General features: G+C 39.3%; 1 pseudogene; it reads right to left on the reverse strand.

Annotated features, from left to right (window-relative positions):
- Nucleotides 1-10897: 10897 nt before the first annotated feature.
- LOC104666373 lies at nt 10898-11844 on the reverse strand (annotated as a pseudogene).
- Nucleotides 11845-14687: the final 2843 nt, after the last annotated feature.

A 14687-nucleotide genomic window follows, 5' to 3' on the forward strand; every position in this document is an offset into this window, starting at 1 on the left:
CTGTGGTTTTGATTTGCATTTCTCTAATGACCAGTGATGATGAGCATTTTTTCATGTGTCTGTTGGCTACATAAATGTCTTCTTTTGAGAAGTGTCTGTTCATATCCTTTGCCTACTTTTTGATGGGGTTGTTTGTTTTTTTCTTGTAAATTTGTTTGAGTTCTTTGTAGTTCTGGATATTAGCCCTTTGTCATATGGATAGATTGCAAAAATTTTCTTCCATTATGTAGGTTGCCTGTTCACTCCGATGATAGTTTCATTTGCTGTGCAGAAGCTTTTTAGTTTAATGAGATGCCATTTGTCAATTTTGGCTTTTGTTGCCTTTGCTTTTGGTGTTTTGGTAATGAAGTCTTTGCTCATGCCTATATCCTGAATGGTATTGCGTAGGTTTTCTTCTAGGGTTTTTATGGTTTTAGGTCTTACATTTAAGTCTTTAATCCATCTTGAGTTAATTTTTGTATAAGTTGTAAGGAAGGGGTCCAGTTTCAGTTTTCTTGCATATGGCTACCTAGTTTTCCCAACATCATTTATTAAATAAGGAATCCTTTCCCCATTGCTTGTTTTTGTCAGGTTTGTCAAAGATCAGATGGTTCAAGATGTGTGGCATTATTTCTGAGGCCTCTGTTCTGTTCCATTGGTCTGTATCTCTGTTTTGGTACCAGTACCATGCTGTTTTGGTTACTATAGCCATTTAGTATAGTTTGAAGTCAGATAGTGTGATGTCTCCCACTTTGTTCTTTTTGCTTAAGATTCTCTTGGCTATACAGGCTCTTTTTTGGTTCCATATGAAATTTAAAGTAGTTTTTTTTTCTAATTCTGTGAAGAAAGTCAGTGGTAACTTGATGGGGATAGCACTGAATCTATAAATTACTTTGGGCCAGATGGCCATTTTCACGATATTGATTCTTCCTATCCATGAACATGGAATGTTTTTCCATTTATTTGTGTCCTGTTTTATTTCCTTGAGCAGTGGTTTGTAGTTCTCCCTGAAGAGGTCCTTCACATCCCTTATAATTTGTATTCCTAGGTGTTTTATTCTCTTTGTAGCAATTGTGAATGGGAGTTCACTCATGATCTGGCTCTCTGTTTGTCTGTTATTTGTGTATAGGAATGGTTGTGATTTTTACACATTGATTTTGTATCTTGAGAATTTGCTGAAGTTGCTTATTAGCTTAAGGAGGTTTTGAGCTAAGACAATGAGGTTTTCTAAATATACAATCACGTCATCTGTAAACAGATACAATTTGACTTCCTCTTTTCCTGAGAGAGGCAGCCTTGTGAGAGATGGCATCCTTGTCTGGTGTTGGTTTTCAAAGGGAATACTTCCAGCTTTTGCCCATTCAGTGGGATACTGGCTATGGGTTTGTCATAAATAGCTCTCACTATTTTGAGATACGTTCCACCAATACCTAATTTATTGAGAGTTTTTAGCATGGAAGGGTGTTGAATTTTATCGAAGGCCTTTTCTGCATCTATTGAGATAATCATGTGGTTTTTTTTGTTGGTTCTGTTTATGTGATGGATTATGTTTATTGATTTGCTTATGTTGAACCTGACTTGCTTCCCAGGGATGAATTTGACTTGATCATGGTGAATACGCTTTTTGATGTGCTGCTGGATTCAGTTTGCCAGTATTTCATTGATGATTTTCACATCGATGTTCATCAGGGATATTGTCCTGAAATTTTCTTTTTTGTTGTGTCTCTGCCAGGTTTGGATCAGGATAATGCTGGCCTCATAAAATAAGTTAGGGAGGAGTCCCTCTTTTCCTAATGTTTGGAATAGTTTCAGAAGGAATGGTACCAACTCCCCTTTGTACCTCTGGTAGAAATCGGCTCTGAATCCATCTGCTCCTGTGCTTTTTTTGGTTGGTAGGCTATGAATTGCTGCCTCAATTTCAGAACTCATTTTTGGTCTATTCAGGGATTTGACTTCTTCCTGATATAGACTTGGGAGGGTGTACATGTCCAGGAATTTATCCATTTCTTCTAGATTTTCTAGTGTATTTGAGTAGAGGTGTTTATAGTATTTTCTGATGGTAGTTTGTATTTCTATGGGATCAGTGGTGATATCCCCTTTATCATTTTTATTGTGTCTATTTGATTCTTCTCTCTTTTCTTCTTTATTAATCTGGCTAGTGGTCTATTTTGTTAATGTTTTCAAAAAACCAGCTCCTGGATTCATTCATTTTTTTCAAGGGTTTTTTTGTCTCTATCTCTTTCCATTCTGTTCTTATTGTAGTTATTTCTTGTCTTCTGGTAGCTTTTGAATTTGTTTACTCTCACTTCTTTAGTTATTTTAATTGTGATATTAAAGTGTGGATTTTAGATCTTTCCTGCTTTCTCCTGTGGGCATTTAGTGCTATAAATTTCCCTCTAAACACTGCTTTAGCTGTGTCCCACAGATTCTGGTACACTGTGTCTTTCTTATCGGTTTCAAAGAACTTACTTATTTCTGCCTTAATTTCATTGTTTAGCCAGTAGTCATTCAGAAGCAGGTTGTTCAGTTTCCATGTCGTTGTGCGGTTTTGAGTGAGTTTCTTAATCCTGAGTTCTAATTCAATTGCACTGTGGTCTGTGAGATTGTTTGTTATGATTTCTGTTCTTTTGCATTTGCTGAGGAGTGTTTTACTTCCAATTATGTGGTCAGTTTTAGAATAAGTGTGATGTGGTGCTGAGAAGAATGTATACTCTGTTGATTTGGGGTGGAGAGTTCTGTAGATGTCTATTAAGTCTGCTTGTTGGTCCAGAGCTGAGTTCAAGTCCTGAATATCCTTGTTAATTTTCTACCACATTGATCTGTCTAATATTGATAGTGCGATGTAAAGTCTCCCACTATTATTGCGTGGGGGTCTAAGTCTTTATGTAGGTCTCTAAGAACTTGCTTTATGAATCTGGGTACTCCTGTATTTGGTGCATATATATTTAGGATTGTTAATTCTTCTTGTTGCGTTGATCCTTTTAACATTATGTAATGCCCTTCTTTGTCTCTTTTTTTCTTTGTTGGTTTAAAGTCTGTTTTATCAGAGACTAGGATTGCAACCCTTGCTTTTTTTTTTTTTTATTTCATTTTCTTGGTTAATCTTCCTCCATCCATTTATTTTGAGCCTATGTGTGTCTTTGCATGTGAGATGGGTCTCCTGAATATAGCACACTAATGGATCTTGACTCTTTATCCAATTTGCCAGTCTGTGTCTTTTAATTGGGGCATTTAGCCTGTTTACATTTAAGTTTAATATTGTTATGTGTGAATTTGATCCTGTCATTATGACGCTAGCTGGTTATTTCACCTGGTAGTTGATGCAGTTTCTTCATAGTGTCGATGGTCTTTACAAGTTGATGTTTTTGCAGTGGCTGGTACTGGTGTTTCCTTCCTATATTTATTGCTTCCTTCAGGAGCGCTGGTAAGGCAGGCCTGGTGATAACAAAATCTCTCAGCATTTGCTTTTCTGTAGAGGATTTTATTTCTCCTTTGCTTATGAAGCTTAGTTTTGCTGGATATGAAATTCTGGGTTGAAAATTCTTTTCTTTAAGAATGTTGAATATTGGTCCCCACTCTCTTCTGACTTGTAGGGTTTCTGCAGAGAGATCTGCTGGTAGTCTGATGGGCATCCCTTTGTGGGTAACCTGACCTTTCTCTCTGGTTGCCCATAACATGTTTTCCTTCATTTCAACCTTGGTGAATCTGATGATTATGTGTCTTGGGGTTGCCTTTCTCGAGGAGTATATTTCTGGTGTTCTGTGTATTTCATGAATATGAATGTTGGCCTGTTTTGCTAAGTTGGGATGTCCTCCTGGATAATATCCTGAAGTATGTTTTCCAACTTGTTTCCATTCTCCTCATCACTCTTAGGTACACCAATCAAATGTAGGTTTGGTCTTTTCACATAGTCCCATATTTCTTGGAGGCCTTGTTCATTCTTTTCCATCTTTTTTCTCTAATCTTGTCTTCATGCTTTATTTCATTAAGTTGATCTTCAATCTCTGATATCTTTTCTTCCTCTTGATCGGTTCAGCTATTGATACTTGTGTATGCCTCACAAAGTTTTCATTCTGTGTTTTTCAGCTCTGTCAGGTCATTTATGTTCTTCTCTAAATTGGTTATTCTAGTTAGCAATTCATCTAACCTTTTTTCAAGGTTCTTAGCTTCCTTGCATTGGGTTAGAACATGCTCCTTTAGCTCGGAGGAGTTTGTTATTACCCACCTTCTGAAGCCTACTTCTGTCAATTCATCAAACTCATTCTCTGTCCAGTTTTGTTCCCGTACCCTGGAGGAATTGTGATCCTTTGTAGGAGAAGAGGCGTTCTGGGTTTTGGAATTATCAGCCTTTTTGAGCTGGTTTCTCCTCATATTCGTGGATTTATCTACCTTTGGTCTTCAGTGCGGGTGACCTTCAGATGGAGTTTTTGTGTGGATGTCCTTTTTGTTGATGTTGATGCTATTCCTTTCTGTTTGTTTTCCTTCTAACAGTCAGGACCTTCTGTGGTAGATGTGCAGGAGTTTGCTGGACGTCCACTCCAGATCCTGTTTGCCTGGGTATCACCAGCAGAGACTGCAGAACAGGAAAGACTACTATCTGCTCCTTCCTCTGGAAGCTTCGTCCCAGAGGGGCACCTGCCAGATTCTAGCTGAAGCTCTTCTGTGTGAGGTATCTATTGACCCCTGCTGGGAGGTGTCTCCTTGTCAGGAAGCACAGGGCTCAGTGAGCCACTTGAAGAGACAGTCTGACTCTTAGCACAGCTTTAGCACTGTGCTGGGAGATCTGTTGCTCTCTTCAGTGCTGGCAGACAGGAATGTTTAAGTCTACTGAAGCTGTGCCCACAGCTGCCCCTTCCCCCAGGTGCTCTGTCCCTAGGAGATGGGAGTTTTATCTATAAGCCGCAAACTGCAGCTGCTGCCTTTCTTTCAGAGATGCCCTTCCCAGAGAGGAGGAATCTAGAGAGACAGTCTGGCTACAGTGGCTTTGCTGGGCTGTGGTGGGCTCTACCTAGTCTGCACTTCCTCCACAGCTTTGTTTACAGTGTGAGGGGAAAACAGCCTACTCTAGCCTCAGTAATGGCAGATGCCTCTCCCCCCACCAAGCCAAGCATCCCAGGTTAACATCAGACTTCTGTGCTGGCAGCAAGAATTTCAAGCCAGTGGATATTAGCTTGCTGGGCTCCGTGGGCATGGGATCCACTGAACTAGACCACTGTGCTTCCTGGCTTCAGCCCCCTTTCCAGGGGAGTGAACGGTTCTGTCTCATTGCTGTTCCAGGCACCACTGGGTATGAAAATAATCTCATGCCGCTGGCTCAGTGTCTGCCCAAATGGCCACCCAGTTTTGTGCTTGAAACCCAGGGCCCTGATGGTGTAGTCACCTGAGGGAATCTCCTGGTCTTCAGGTTGAAGACCTGAAGTGTAGTATCTGGGCTGGAATGCACCGTTCTTCAGGGCACAGTCCCTCGTGGCTTCCCTTGGCTAGGGGATGGAGTTCCCTGACTCCTTGCCTTTCCCGGGTGAGACAATACCCCACTCTGCTTTGGCTCACCCTCCATGGGCTGCAGTCACTGTCTAACCAGTCCCAATGAGATGAGCCAGGTACCTCAGTGGGAAATGCAGAAATCACCTGCCTTCTCTGTTGATCTTGCTGGGAGCTGCAGACCAGAGATGTTCCTATTTGGCTATTTTGCCAGCCACCAGTAAAGTTTTGTTATTAAATATGAAAGCTTCTTTTACTTGCCTGCAGTGGTCATAGACTTAGTTTAAGTTCCTTAAGGATCTCTGCTACAGAATCCTGTTGGAAGCCAAAGGAAAACTTGATTTTATGTATAAAAATATTTGTTTTATCTATAACAAACAGCTACAGGAACAAGAAATGCAGTTGGGTGGATAATTATGCATAGAAGAATATTTATAAGAGGTTAAAAAAATGTTAGCATTGTGCCCTATTTGAGGGAGGAATTACACATTTCAGGGTGAAAAGCGTGAGCTGCGGGAGATCTCTGTTCATTGGTGGCAGGACAGCTGTGTGTTTATCTCGGTAGTCTGGCCAACTGGTATCAGCTCTGCTATCACTGATCCCTGCCTCTCCCTCTGCTGTTCTGTGAAAGCCATACAGAATCTCAGCATGCACTTACAGAAAACTGTAGTTTGAATCTTCTTCTACCAAATACATTGGCAGTCGGAAATAACCAATTAAACGGAACACTGAGGTAGATTAAATCTGAACTGATTTGGGTTCACCCCTTAGACATTAGGATTAGTACCTATTTTCATGCCTGTTAGTTCATGCTACACTTGATTCACTAGTAAGCACAAGGCTCTATCTCCTGAAATAACCAGCACACTCTATGCTCAGCTTTGTTTAGAGCCATTCATCTTAGCTTTCCTTTTTTCCTACATTGGTGAAAGAAACCAAGGTATGTTTGATGGTATTTTTACATTTCGTAATCAGCCTGCACAAATGTGTGCTGCCTACTGGCTGCACTCTCACACGGATGTTCCCAGATAATCCCAAACATCACCTACAATGATAAGTCACATGCCCTTTTTCGGGGCCCAGTTCAGAATGGCCAAGTGCTACTGTGCCTGTTAGTTTGTCCATGGCAGCTGGTTGGTGCTGTATTTACATGCTGGTGTGCTTGCTGAAATTCTGCCCAGTCTCTGAAGGTGATATTTTTTCAGTCATAATTTCTAGGTCATATACTATGTATATGTTGAGGGCTTGGAGCAGAGAAGAATTCTTCATGTTTTTATAGTTCTGAACTACCTTCTCCAAAATCCAATATCATATTAGTACTAGTCAGTCACCATGTCTCCATTCCAAATATTTTGATATCTCTTTTTTTGAAAGGAGGTAGCAAAAACATTTCTGTCATGGGTTAGTGTGTAGAGACCACTGGAATAAATCTGCAACATTTTCCTGCCAAGATGTGGCATATTAAATTTAATTGAGATCGAATGAAGTCATTTTAAAATGAGTAGAATAGCAGCAAGTAATAAAACTATGGTAGTGTTTTCACACATATTCTGGTATTCATATATTCACAAGTCTACCTTTCACTCGCTGAAAAGGAAAATGGTGACTCTATCTGTGATATATTAATTGTTTCCTGGAACCACAAATTCAGGTTCAATTACAGTTGGTTAAGTCTTACATCTTTGCTATAAATAATTTATATTTTCCAAAATTTCCTGGTTAGAAGCTTTGCATAACATTTGAAAGATGAACCTCTCTGTTTCATCCATGAGTAAAATGCAGTGAAAATTTTCAGAAAGGTTGAATTCCATCTTAATTGTTCATGGGTAGAGTTTCTGGAATGCTGCTAAATATCTTAAGAAGTATTTCTTACAAACATATTTAACATTATACATTTAGAAGAATTTAGCTTAGTGGCAGTATTAAATATTTAAAACAATTCGTAACTATAAAAATGTATCTTTATGCAATACTTGCATTCTTGAAATTTTGCTTTTCCACATTTCCAGAAATATAATATTTTTTGAATGATTTAAAACAATTTCAAAAATGTATTTTCTTTTTTTTTTTGAAATTTAAAATTCTTTTTTTTTTTTTTTTATACTTTAAGTTCTAGGGTACATGTGCATAACGTGCAGGTTTGTTACATATGTATATTTGTGCCATGTTGGTGTGCTGCACCCATCAACTCGTCAGCACCCATCAATTCATCATTTGTATCATGTATAACTCCCCAATGCAATCCCTCCCCACTCCCCGCTCCCCATGATAGGCCCCAGTGTGTGATGTTCACCTTCCCGAGTCCAAGTGATCTCATTGTTCAGTTCCCACCTATGAGTGAGAACATGCGGTGTTTGGTTTTCTCTTCTTGTGATAGTTTGCTAAGAATGATGGTTTCCAGCTGCATCCATGTCCCTACAAAGGACGCAAATTCATCCTTTTTTACGGCTGCATAGTATTCCATAGTGTATATGAGCCACATTTTCTTAATCCAGTCTGTCACAGATGGACATTTGGGTTGATTCCAAGTCTTTGCTATTGTGAATAGTGCTGCAATAAACATACGTGTGCATGTGTCTTTGTAGTAGAATAATTTATAATCCTTTGGGTATATACCCAGTAGTGGGATGGCTGGGTCATATGGTACATCTAGTTCTAGATCCTTGAGGAATTGCCATACTGTTTTCCATAATGGTTGAACTAGTTTACAATCCCACCAACAGTGTAAAAGTGTTCCTATTTCTCCACATCCTCTCCAACAACTGTTGTTTCCTGATTTTTTAATGATTGCCATTCTAACTGGTGTGAGATGGTATCTCATTGTGGTTTTGATTTGCATTTCTCTGATGGCGAGTGATGATGAGCATTTTTTCATGTGTCTGTTGGCTGTATGAATGTCTTCTTTTGAGAAATGTCTGTTCATATCCTTTGCCCACTTTTTGATGGGGTTGTTTGTTTTTTTCTTGTATATTTGTTTGAGTTCTTTGTAGATTCTGGATATTAGCCCTTTGTCAGATGAGTAGATTGCAAAAATTTTCTCCCATTCTGTAGGTTGCCTGTTCACTCTGATGGGATCTAATTAAACTAAAGAGCTTCTGCACAGCAAAAATATATTTTCATACAGATTTATCTTTCAAATATTATAAAATGATTTTTCAAAAGGTGATGTCTCTTCTTTGTGGATTTTTCTTCCAAAAGTCTACAATAAATATGAATTGCTTTTGCTATGAGAAAACATTTAATTTCTTATAAATTTTATAAGTTTCAAGCAATCTAAATACACAACATAAGATCAAACTGTTACATCTTCATACAGTGAAGTAATATCGAGTAATTTTGAATTTTAATGGCAGAGGCTATTTAATGACAGAAAATGTAAATAATATATCACATGATTAAAGCTTGCTGCAAAATAGAAAAAAACTAAATTTTGGAAAGAAAACAATACAAAGGTACACATAAATAAAGAAAAGAAAAAATACACAATGAATTGTTAACTGTAGTTGCCTCAGAGTGGTAGAAAGGTGGATGATTTTGCTCTCTTTAAAACTTTCTACATTTTCCAAATTTCTCTGAGAATTATATATTATTGTACATATAGGAAATGCATATTTTAAAATAAAACAGTATATATGTAGTGCTTATATACTTTTTTTTTTGGTCACCCAGGCTGGAGTGCAGTGGCGCGATCTCAGCTCACTGCAACCTCTGCCTTCTGGGTTCATGTGATTCTCCTGCCTCAGCCTCCCAAGTAGCTGGGAATACAGGCATGCAGCACCACACCCAGCTAATTTTTTTGTATTTTTAGTAGAGACGGGGTTTCACCATCTTGGCCGGGAAGGTCTTGATCTCTTGACCTCGTGATCAGCCCGTCTCTGCCTTCCAAAGTGCTGGGATTACAGACGTGAGCCACCGCGCCTGCCCAGCCATATACATCTTTAAGAATTCTGTATTTTTACAGGCATGACAAGGAGAGTGCGGCTGATCCAGGCATTGGAATTTGAACAAGCAAATTCACAGAAGTGTGAAAGAGGACATCACATTCAGTGAATGGCAAGCAGGTCTATAGTGTTGAAGACACATATGGGCCTCAATCATGTAAGAGGACAGGAGCTATGCCAAGAAATGTAGTCTCTATGCAGGGTGACCATACAGACTTGTTTACCTCTGAGAGTCCCAATTTAGTCCTATTATGGCTGTATAATTGTTAATAACACCAAATTATCAAAATTGCCTGGATTCAGATGATAAATTAAGTGGTTACCTTATTTCGCCACTGGGAAACCACTGAAGAGTTATTACCAGGGGATTAACACAGCCAGACTTACAGTCTGGAAAGAGATCCTTGGCTGCATCCTGAAAAGTGCATTTGGGGGGCCGTAGGACTACGGGAAGGAAGATCAGTTAGGATACTGTTGCAAAGTTTATGGGAACTAAGGCAGTAGCAATAGGGTTAGAGTAGAGACAAGAAAGAAGATGCATATGGAAAAGCAGGTTTGGACATTCATGTAAGATAAGTTCGAGGCATTTTAAGATAGAGATGAGTTATTGTGATGCCGTTTGTAGAAAGTTCTAGAGCAGCACTATCCATTAGAACTTTTGGCATTGACAGAAATGTTTTATATGTGTTCTGTCCAGTATGGTAACCAGCAAGCACATGTGGCTAGTGGGAACTTCAAATTAAGTTTTAAGTTATATTAAATATTAATTAACTTAAATTTATGGAATAGCCATATGTGTCTAGTGGCTTTTGTATTAGGCAGCACAACTCTAGATATTTATTTGCTAGGGTATGAGAGAGATCTGGACTAAAGTGTAATATCGTGAGGGATTAATTAGGTGCCAACTTAATAGATGCACTGGCCAGAGGATCTTGGATATTGAGAAAAGAGCAGGGTACCATATTTAAGGGATTGACAGAGGAGGAGAAGACTGCAAAGGAAGGCTAAAGATTAGTCAAAGGGTTGGGGAAAGGCCTAGGTGAGGAAGCTGGTTTGGTAATCAAAGAGACTGACGGTGTCAAGGAGTGCTTAACAGTGATGAAAGATTTTATGCTTTATGTACTTACCAACTAAGATAAAGACACTTTGGAAATACTGAAGTAAAGAGATTATAGAGGTAGAATTATATATATATATATACACACACATATATATAAAATATGTATTTTGAGACATCATATAGATTATATATATATACACACACATCTTTTACTTGTCATTTTACAGCTCCCCACCATAGCTGCCCTTCATCCTTACCTTCGATGATGACATTTGCCGGCTTCAGGGGAACCAGGGAACAAAGCTGGGACCTGGCAGCCCCACTACACTGCCAGCTGGGGAGAGCAAGTCATAGCTACAAATTATCACAACAATTAGTGCCTTTACTTGGGGGATCTGCAAATTGAGGAGGCCCCAGCTCTTCATTGTACAGGGGTCTATTTGGCAGTGACCTTTCTCTGGATATGATGATATTCCTTCAGCCTGAGGGAATTGATGTTGATGAACCCGGTGGCATCAATTGGCTCATAATCACCCTGCGCGTTCGTGCTCACCAGTTCCTCATTGTAGAGAGACAGTGGGAACTCCTGGCCAAGGATGTACACCTGGTCCTTGAGGACAGACACCTGCACTTTCCCTTCCACTCACTCCTGGGACTTGGCGATGCTGTGGCGGACAAATTCACACTCAGGGCTGTGCCAGAAACCAGTATACATCAGCTCAGCAAATTTCAAGCCCAGGCCTTGTTTGATTTGGCACACTTCCCGGTCCATGGTGAAGGCCTCCATATCTAAATAGGTGTGGTAAAGGATGGTGCCTGTGGGGTCTTGCAGATACCTCAAGATTTCATTCTGATGAAGCGGTTCTCTACGATGTCAGTGCGGCCCACACCGTGCTTGCCTGCGACTTGACTCAGGTACCATGAGGAGCTCCAAGGAGGTCTGGTGGGTGGTGCCATCCTTGACGTTGGTCATCTTCACGGGTCCCCTTTTGTGAACTCGATCTCAAGAATGTCAGAGGTGTTGGGGACATTGGCCAGGTCCTGGGTCTTCGTGTAGAGACCTGGAGGTGTTTGGTTTTTGGTATTTTGATGGGCTTTGGCGTTGACTAATGGGAGATATTGTAGGTGAACACTTTTCTCTGAGAGTAAAGTTATACAGACTCTATAAAGGTTGAAACATGAAAACTCAGTCTCATTCTGCCACCTTCTACCATGCCCAAATCCTTAAGGACCTGCATAGCTGACTTCTTGATGCAGCTGTTTTCCTAAGAATTGATGGCTTGTGCCAGCCAGGAAGGAAACCTGCTTCACAGGTATAAGGAACTGCTTTTTTCCCCCCTTCTTTGGTGATGTAAGGCAAGAACCTGGAAGTTTGTTCACCATTTCAGAAGGGCAACTTCAGTGAGGGGCCAGCAATGAAAGAAAGGCAGAACCCAAGAAAGGAAGACAGAATGAAAATATCCTCTGCCCTTCCCATCCCCAAATAAGAATAATTGTTGAAGCAAAACTTACAGATAAAAGTTTATTTTAGGAACATTAGGACTGGAAAGATGCAAACAGCCATGTATTGATCTGTAAACTTTCTTTTGGAGGGAAGGTCAATATGATGTGGTGGAATAAATAATTGAACTGGATTTCCATTCAGTAGACTTGAGTTCTAGTGTTGTTTCTATTGTTGATAAACTAAGTGGCCTCAGTATGCATGCCAGTTAGTTATTTGGATCACAGTTACTCGTAAAAGTAGATTAGTGTTCAAGTTGATGTTTTTTTAACTTTAAAACTCTATTCGGGTAAAGTTAAAATTAGGGTAAAGTTAAAACTCTATTAGCCAAGTTAAAATGATATCTAACATGCTAAAATAAATCTGGATGCATGAAACCCATGTCAAATTTTGTTGACCTGCATGATAAAATTTTACTCACTGTTTCAATGGATGCATTTTAAATGACTTTATAAGATACCAGTGTTAAAATGGATAGTATGGAGATACACTGAGTTATAGAAAGTGAAAAAAAAAGTAAAATACATAAGGAATTATTTTCAAATTATTTTTTAAAGCCACTCCACAAATAATGAGGTTGTTTCCAGGCTGAGAACCTGTATGACAAGTTTCAGTTCAAAGAAACTAATGAAGGTTTCTTAATGGTGCCTGGAGGGGTAGACAGTGTAGTGGGTTAAAGTATGCAATATTTTTAATCTTTGGTTTCAAATTTTATTCCATTTAAAAAAAGAAAGAAAAATATTAGGGTTTTCCAGAGAAACAGAACCAATAGGATATATAAAGAGATACATAAGAGGGGATTTATTATAGAAATTGCCTCACAGGATTATGGAGACCAGAAGTGCCATAACTGACTGTCTGCAAGCTGGAGAACCTGGAAGGCTGGTGGTGTAATTCAGTCTGAGTCTGAAGGTCTGAGAACCAGGTGAGCCAATGGTGTAAGTCTCGTAGTCTGAAGGCTAAAGAACTTGGAGTTTTCATGTTGGAGGGCAGGAGAAAATGGACATTCCAGCTCCAGAAGAAAGAGTGAATTTGCCATTTCTCTACCTTCTGCTTCTATCTGGCTCTCAAAAGACTGGGTCATGCTCACCCATATTGATGAGAGCAATCTTCTTCACTTGGTCTACTGACTCCAAGGCTCATCTATTCTGGAAACATCCTCACAGACACACACAATGTTTTACCAGCTACCTAGTTATCCCTTCACCCAGTAAAGTTGGCACAGAAAAAAGATAAAGAAAGAAAGAGAGAGGCAGAGAGAGAGAGAGAGAAAACAGAAAGAAGAAAAGAAGTAAGAAATTTGCAAAGAAAAGAGAAAAAATGAAAGGAGAAGAAAAGAAAAAGGAAGAAAGAAAAGGAAGAACGAAGGGAAAATAAATTAGCTGTGTATTGTTGCAAGAAAAGTTTGGTGTGGTAGAATATAATAACTAGAGTTTTAGTACTTAATCCTCCATTAACTGTGTGACCTTGTGTAAGTAATCACACATCTCTGGACTTTTTCTCATCAGATGAGGGGTTTGAACCAGAATTTTTTAGAGTCCCTTCCAGCTCTACAGTGTTACAACATTGATAATGTAACTCATATGGCCCAAGACTGTTGATTTGTGTTGTTCAGAAAATGCCAAAAAATAGTACAGTCATGTGCCACACAATAACATTTCAGTCAACTATGGATGGCATATATGACAGTGGTCCTATAAGATTACAATGTAATGGCACGTTTCTATTGCCTAGTGATGTCATAGCTGTCATAATGTCATCATGCAACACCTTACTCACATGTGTGTAGTGATACTGGTGTAAACAAACCTACCCTGCTGCCAGTCATATGAAAGTCTAGCACATACAATTATGTACAGTGCATAATTTTTGATAATAATAATAAACAACCATAGTACTGGTTTATGTATTTGCTATGCTTTTTATTGTTATTTTAGAGTATGCTCATTCTACTTATATATAAAAAATGTTTACTGTAAGACAGCCTCAGGGAGACCCTTCAGGAGACATTCCAGAAGAAGGCATTGTTATCATAGGAGATGACAGCTCCATGCGTGCTATCGCCCCTGTAGACCTTGTAGTGGGACGAGTTGTGCAGGTGGAAGACAGTGATATTCATGATCCTGACCCTGTATAGGCTAGACTTGTGTGTGCTTGTGTCTTAGTTTTTTAACAAAAAGTTTAAAAAGTGAAATGAAAAATTAATAGAAAAAGTATATGGAATAAGGATAAAAAGAAAGAAAATATTTTTGTATAGCTGTACAATGTGTTTGTGTTTGTTGTTGTTGTTGATGTTGTTTGAGATGGAATCTCACTCTGTTGCCCAGGCTGGAGTGCAGTGGTGTGGTCTTGGCTCACTGTAACCTCCACCTCCTGGGTTCAATTGATTCTCCTGTCTCAGCTTCCTGAGTAGCTGGGATTACAGGTGCCTGCCACCATGCCCAGCTAATTTTTTGTGTTTTAGTAGAGATGGGATTTCACCATGTTGGTCAGTCTGGTCTCGAACTCCTGACCTCGTGATCTGCCCACCTCGGCCTCCCAAAGCGCTGGGATTACAAGCATGAGCCACTGTGCCCAGCCCAGTGTGTTTGTATTTTAAGCCAAGTGTTATTATGACAGTTAAAAGTTAAAAAATTAGTTTATAAAGTAAAAGAGTTAGAGAAACTAAAGTTAATTTTATTGTTGAAGAAAGAACATTAAAAAATAATGTTACTATAGCCTAAGT

The sequence above is a fragment of the Rhinopithecus roxellana genome, chromosome 2, assembly GCF_007565055.1.
Source record: "Rhinopithecus roxellana isolate Shanxi Qingling chromosome 2, ASM756505v1, whole genome shotgun sequence".
NCBI classification, from domain to species: domain Eukaryota; kingdom Metazoa; phylum Chordata; class Mammalia; order Primates; family Cercopithecidae; genus Rhinopithecus; species Rhinopithecus roxellana.